Raw genomic sequence first — 5,779 nt, forward strand, 5'->3', positions numbered from 1 at the left:
CCTAGGGGTTGCAGAGCTAGCGATTGCCGCTGTCTAGGAGCCAGCAGAGCTAGCATGTGCCACTGCCTAGGGTGTGGCAAAGCTAGCGATTGCCGCTGCCTAGGGACTAGCAGAGCAACAATAGCCGCTGCCTAGGGGTTGCAGAGCTAGCAAGTGCCGCTGCCAAGGGGTCAGCATAGCGAGGTAGTGCCACCGTCTGGGGTTTGGCAGAGCAGCGATTGCCGCTGCCAACGGGTGGTGGAGCTAGCGATTGCCGGTGCCAAGGGGCCAGGAGAGCAGCGGTTGCCGCTGCCTGAGGCTAGCGGACATAGCAAGTGCCACCGCCTATGGTGTGTGAGAGCTAGCGAGTGCTGCTGCTAAGGAGTCAGTAAAGCAAGCGAGTGCCACCGCCTAGGGTGTGGCAGAGCAGCGATTGCCGCTGCCTAGGGATGGTGGAGCTAGTGATTGCTGCTGCCTAGGAGCCAGGAGAGCAGCGATTGCAGCTGCCTAGGGGCCAGCAGAGCAGCGATTGCTGCTACCTTGGGGCCAGCAGAGCTATCAAGTGCCACCGCCTATGCTGTGTGAGAGCTAGCAATTGCCGCTGCCAAGGGGTCAGCATAGCAAGTGCCGCCCAGGGTCCGGCAGAGCTAGCAAGCACCACCACCTAGAGGTGAGCAGAACTAGTGAGTCTCGCCGCCTATGGTTCGCATAGCGAGCACTGGCCAGGACCCGGCAGAGCTAGCGAGCACGGACGCCTAGCGGCCAGCAGAGCTAGCGAGTACTAGTGAGCGTCGCTATGCTGACCGCCCAAGGTCCGGCAGAGCTAGCCACCAGCCCCAGGACAGCAGAACTTGCTATGCTTGCTCGGAAGCAGCTACCCAGCACACGGAGAACCACCACAGGTTCCATCGTAGCGGCCGCGACCATCCCTCTTCCGTGGTCTAATGATATTTTTTTTAATTTATTTCATCAAAACAATAATTGAAAGATCCTCCAGTTTTATGTTTCCCCTTTTAGATTATTGTGGGACAGAAGTTCCTCAGACTTGACCACAGACAAAGGGACTCACATTAATCTGGTGAACCCAGACATGGCAACGTGCTTGCCGGCGCCTCTGTAGAGCTCTCCAAAACACATAAACTCACTACTCCCTCGACATCATCCATGTTTTCAATGATCTGGCAACAAATAAAGTCCAGAAAAACATTGGCGGTTGCTCCTTTCACACGCAAAAACATAGTCTGACGAGTGTCTGCAGATGCAAATTTGATAGTAAAATTGCGTCCAGTCTGAATGCTCCTTTACTCTCCGACTGTTTATGCAATGACCATAATTCCAACAAATTTTTACGAGGTGAGAAGTCGCTTTGTGCCAAAATGCGACCCTTTGTGTTAGAATCATCTGGTTTATGTTGGTAACATTTCACTATTTTACAGTGTTCCTAATAGGCATAAAGCTTCTCTTTTATGCTTTAGATTTTGTTGAATTATGTTGATTGTGTAAACGGTTGAAGAGTTCTAGTAATTTAAAGAAAGTCAACACTTGAGCTAAAGCTTCAGTGTTCCAGGGTTAAAGTATGAAATTCTTCTTTTTATTTCTGTATATTTTTGACAGAATTGAAGTTGAAAATGCAGACTGGTGCAACATTTCATGAAGTCTCGCAGAGCAGCAGAACAAAAATCTCCTCACTTTAAAGTAAAGTCAATCTTTTTCAAATCATTATATTGAATACTTTTTTTTAAGTTCTAGAAAATATTGTGAAAGAACTGCAATTTGTCATACTTTCTATTTATGAATAGATCTGATGATTCGAAGCTTATACTTTTTAACCCTCTATTTTTACAACCACTGCAAATGAAACAGATAACTTTTGCTTCAGATCTGCAGCATTTTGCTTTTCCTCCTCTCCATTTGTTTGACTTTACCTAAAGTCAGACAACAACCGGTTCGACTCTTCGCCGAGCCTTTCCCCCCCCGTTTTTATTTGTTCTTTGCCACAGTGTTGCTTATAACATATTGAGGCTGTACAATAGGGGCACCGTTGACCAAAAAAGGATGCTGGCAGGAGAGTAAATCCGCTCAGATCCCTGTGGTTAACTCATCCTACCTCGCGTCCTGTGGACTTGCCGTGATGTCTCAGCCCAGCGTGGGCCACATTCAGCCAAGCATGGAACTATTGGACCAAGCCTGAAAGCTTGATGTACTTTGACCTCAAACAAGATTGGATGCTCAAACACTGCAGAACGTAGAACAGCTGCCCATGGGTACCTCGGTACGGCTCCATATACAGCAATAATGCGGAGGTGTAAAATAAATGAGGACTTTTTGGAATAGATATGATGATCCTCTTTGCTTTTTGAACTTGTGTTGAAGATTTTGTTTTCGGCTTTAAAAGATATACAATGGAACTGATTAAATTTAACTCAAGGGAACTAAAAGCACAATAAATACCAAAAAGGAAACACAGTTGTATACAGAAAATAAGCAAAATGCTTACAAAACACTGAAGAACACTAACAAACTCTTAAATTGATGTGATTCAAATTCACAAGGTCACAATTTGCTTTATTTATTAATAAATCAGATCCTATATTGACTTTTTTTTGTTTCCAAATTGCCATTTTAAAAAGCCTTTTTGCATTGTTTTGACAGCTTTCTTATAATTAGTGATTTTATCTAAACAAGGTTTTACATTTGCCAACACTAAAAGCAAATAGAGAAGTAGGTTTTTGTCTCAAAGTACAAGAATGACATTGAAGGAGAAAGGAATAATTGGCTTTAATGAACACATTGAAATTGTATCTTCATCAGTTCAAATCAATGAAATGTGTTTGTTTTTCAACCCAGCCCTAATTAGACAACACAAGAACATAGAATGTGTTTGTGATGTTTATTCTGTTCGGGATTGAGATCAACACCTAATTGTGTCCATATATGACTATCTATGAAAAATATCTTCAGAGGAAAATAATAGCTTAAAGAATTTAAGCTATTATTTGTCTTATTTTTGTCGGTTGTTTCATATCAAACTTTTGGCCAATGTTTTGTGGCCAAGCAGGCGATGGAGAGGTTCAAATTTTGTATTTAACATTTTTTGTTGTAACACATTTATACAAGAAACCAGCTGAAAACAAAGGAAATTAATACATGGAAACAGTTAGTTGATAAAGTGTTGCCTGAACATATTTTTTATAAATGTGCTTAGAATTTAAGGAAGTGTTGCAATAATTCATTTATGTATAAATTCCACTTAAATCCACCTATGAACATTTTTTTAATAAAAAAAAAACATTCCCAGTAGTGTTTTAATTGTGATTATGACATTTTTAACCAAAATTCCACAACCCAAATGTCTTAAAAAGGCATTTTTCATGTTGATCTGAAGCCTCTGTTTCCAAAATATCCTCTGAGGGGGTGTGGCTTTTTGAGCTGAGCAGCTCCGTCCTATTTCTCGCTAGCGTAAATCTTTACCGCTGCTAAATAAAAATGTCAAGTCCTGTAATGCAATGGTTTACAGTGGAAATGTAAACCAGCCGATTCTTAAGCAAACAAAGCAGCTCTGCGTTGATATGCAACACTTTACTAAGGTAAAGCTGGTAACACACGTTACTAACGTAAGTGTTGCATGTTGACACAAAGCTGGTTGTCTCCTCTTCCGAATCCACTAGAATTACCACTAGAATACTCCTGACTCCTCTCGATTGCTACAATTGTTGGAAAATCTGAAGCTATAGTAGTATCCAAATGGGTTATTTTAAGAAGGAGCTGTGGTGACCTAGGTCCAGCTATCCCTCTGCCTGTTGGGTGATCTGCTTGTGGCGTGGAGGAGAAACTCATTTCTTCACATGGAGGAGATTTCAGCACAGAATTTACACTTCAATGTAAGTATGGAGTTTTAGTTTTGACGTTTTAGTTACAAAACCAATGTAGTTATGTATTTCTGAGCGCTGGTTATTGATGATGTCATGGTAACATCTGAATTTGAAGACATTATGGTTTTGTCCGAATTCCCTCCCTAATCCCTAACTACTAATAAACTATATAGTGCGGGACTATGCAGTGGGCTGGATTTCAAAGGTAATTCAGACACGATGTTCACTACTTTTCTTTTGTTTTTCTAAACACCGGATATGACGATTTCTCAAAGTCAAAATCGAATCAATAGGAACATTTCACACTGTTTATTTAGTCAATTGTGTTCTGATAGATTTTTGTTCGAAATTCTTCGACCACAATACATTGTGGTGTATATTCGCTAATCTAATGAGCATTGATGCCTGCTAGTTTTTCCCAAAGACTTCTGGGAAATTTCTAGTGCACTCAATTTTAGACTAGAAAATGGTAAACAGACTATACAGTGTGTAGGGGGAGAATTCGGACATATTTTATTTTTTTCATATCTGCTTGGAGTGATATATTTAATGATAGGGAGGAGGCAAAGAAATTCAGAATCGTCATTGCAGTAGTTTGAAAATAATGTTTTATTTTTCTGTCTTTAAAGGCTTAAGGACATTGGCAGATTTATTAGTTATGAAAAATATTATTCATTTGTTGCTACCAATTCTTGGTATCAAGAGAACACTTTTTTTTCAAATATTATCAAAAGAATTCTTATAAAAAGGAACCATAAAAATTAAAAAGATATCGCCTACCCAAAATGATTTGTTTTATTCCTATCATAATACAGTATGTGCCCTTTAAAATTCAAGGCAGCCATCGAGCTGGGAGGGTCTTTTTCCTTTCAAAGGCCCACTCCAACCAAGGAGCCTACTTACTGTTCATCTCCAGTGACCTTGGAAGACTTTCAAATAAATAAATCCCAAAAAAACACTTCAAAGACTAGGTGTTTGTCATTGCATAAGAAAATACTCATCTACACGGAAGATTTTACTCACAGATTAAAGATCATAGTGTCATCCAAAGCACCAGGGACTCTGATTACTGACAGAAATTCTGCAACATAATGTAAATATCATTTTATGTGAAAAATCTACCTGTTCTTACAACCTCAACAGAGTGTTGCCCTCATTTGTCCTGACAGTGACTATTTTGTCTCCAAAACTGTTTTACTGTGCACACTAAGAAAAAGTGAAACAGTTGGGCCCTCTTCTGTATTGAATACATGCAGTTTGGCTGCATGAAGCCACAAGTCAAAGGGTGTAAATAATAAATGAACATATTGCTGTTGTGCTTTGTGTGTAGATTTCACAGAGAATCTTTACCGTTGCAGACAATATCAACGCTGCTTCTGCTGCATAATGATGCAGAAATTTAATGTAGACACAGTAAGTCTGGAAATGGAGCCGAATATTTCTGAATGAAGGGAAATATTCTTTATTTTAAACTGAGAACATAAACTGCTCTAACAGAGTAAAGTAGTTTTACACTATTTTTGCTTCTCTTACCAAATCAAATATTTTCATGCTTTTAATTTTATTCATGTATTTTTGCTTGTCAGTTACTTTTAGGGACTTCGGCTATTTAGCAGGTGGACAAAGCAAACAAAAACAATAGTTTTTAAGTTTTCTTTTATTGCTTGTATATAAAAGAAAGCATTTCATTACAACCCTAACCCAACTGTCTGTGCAACAAAAATTGGGAGAAACCTAAAAATCTATCCGGGCTTACAGCTTTAAGCCAGATACCAACACAGACTAGGAAAACAAAGATGTTCATGAATCTATTTGTCTATAAGTGGAGGCCTCAGAATTGGAGCAGAACAGGAAACCTGTGGGCTGCGGATTATTGCACCTATGTTACACCTATAAACTTTTTCTAACAGCTTTTTTTTTTTTTTTTT

Source organism: Oryzias melastigma, linkage group LG2 (assembly GCF_002922805.2).
Source record: "Oryzias melastigma strain HK-1 linkage group LG2, ASM292280v2, whole genome shotgun sequence".
In the NCBI taxonomy this organism is placed as follows: domain Eukaryota; kingdom Metazoa; phylum Chordata; class Actinopteri; order Beloniformes; family Adrianichthyidae; genus Oryzias; species Oryzias melastigma.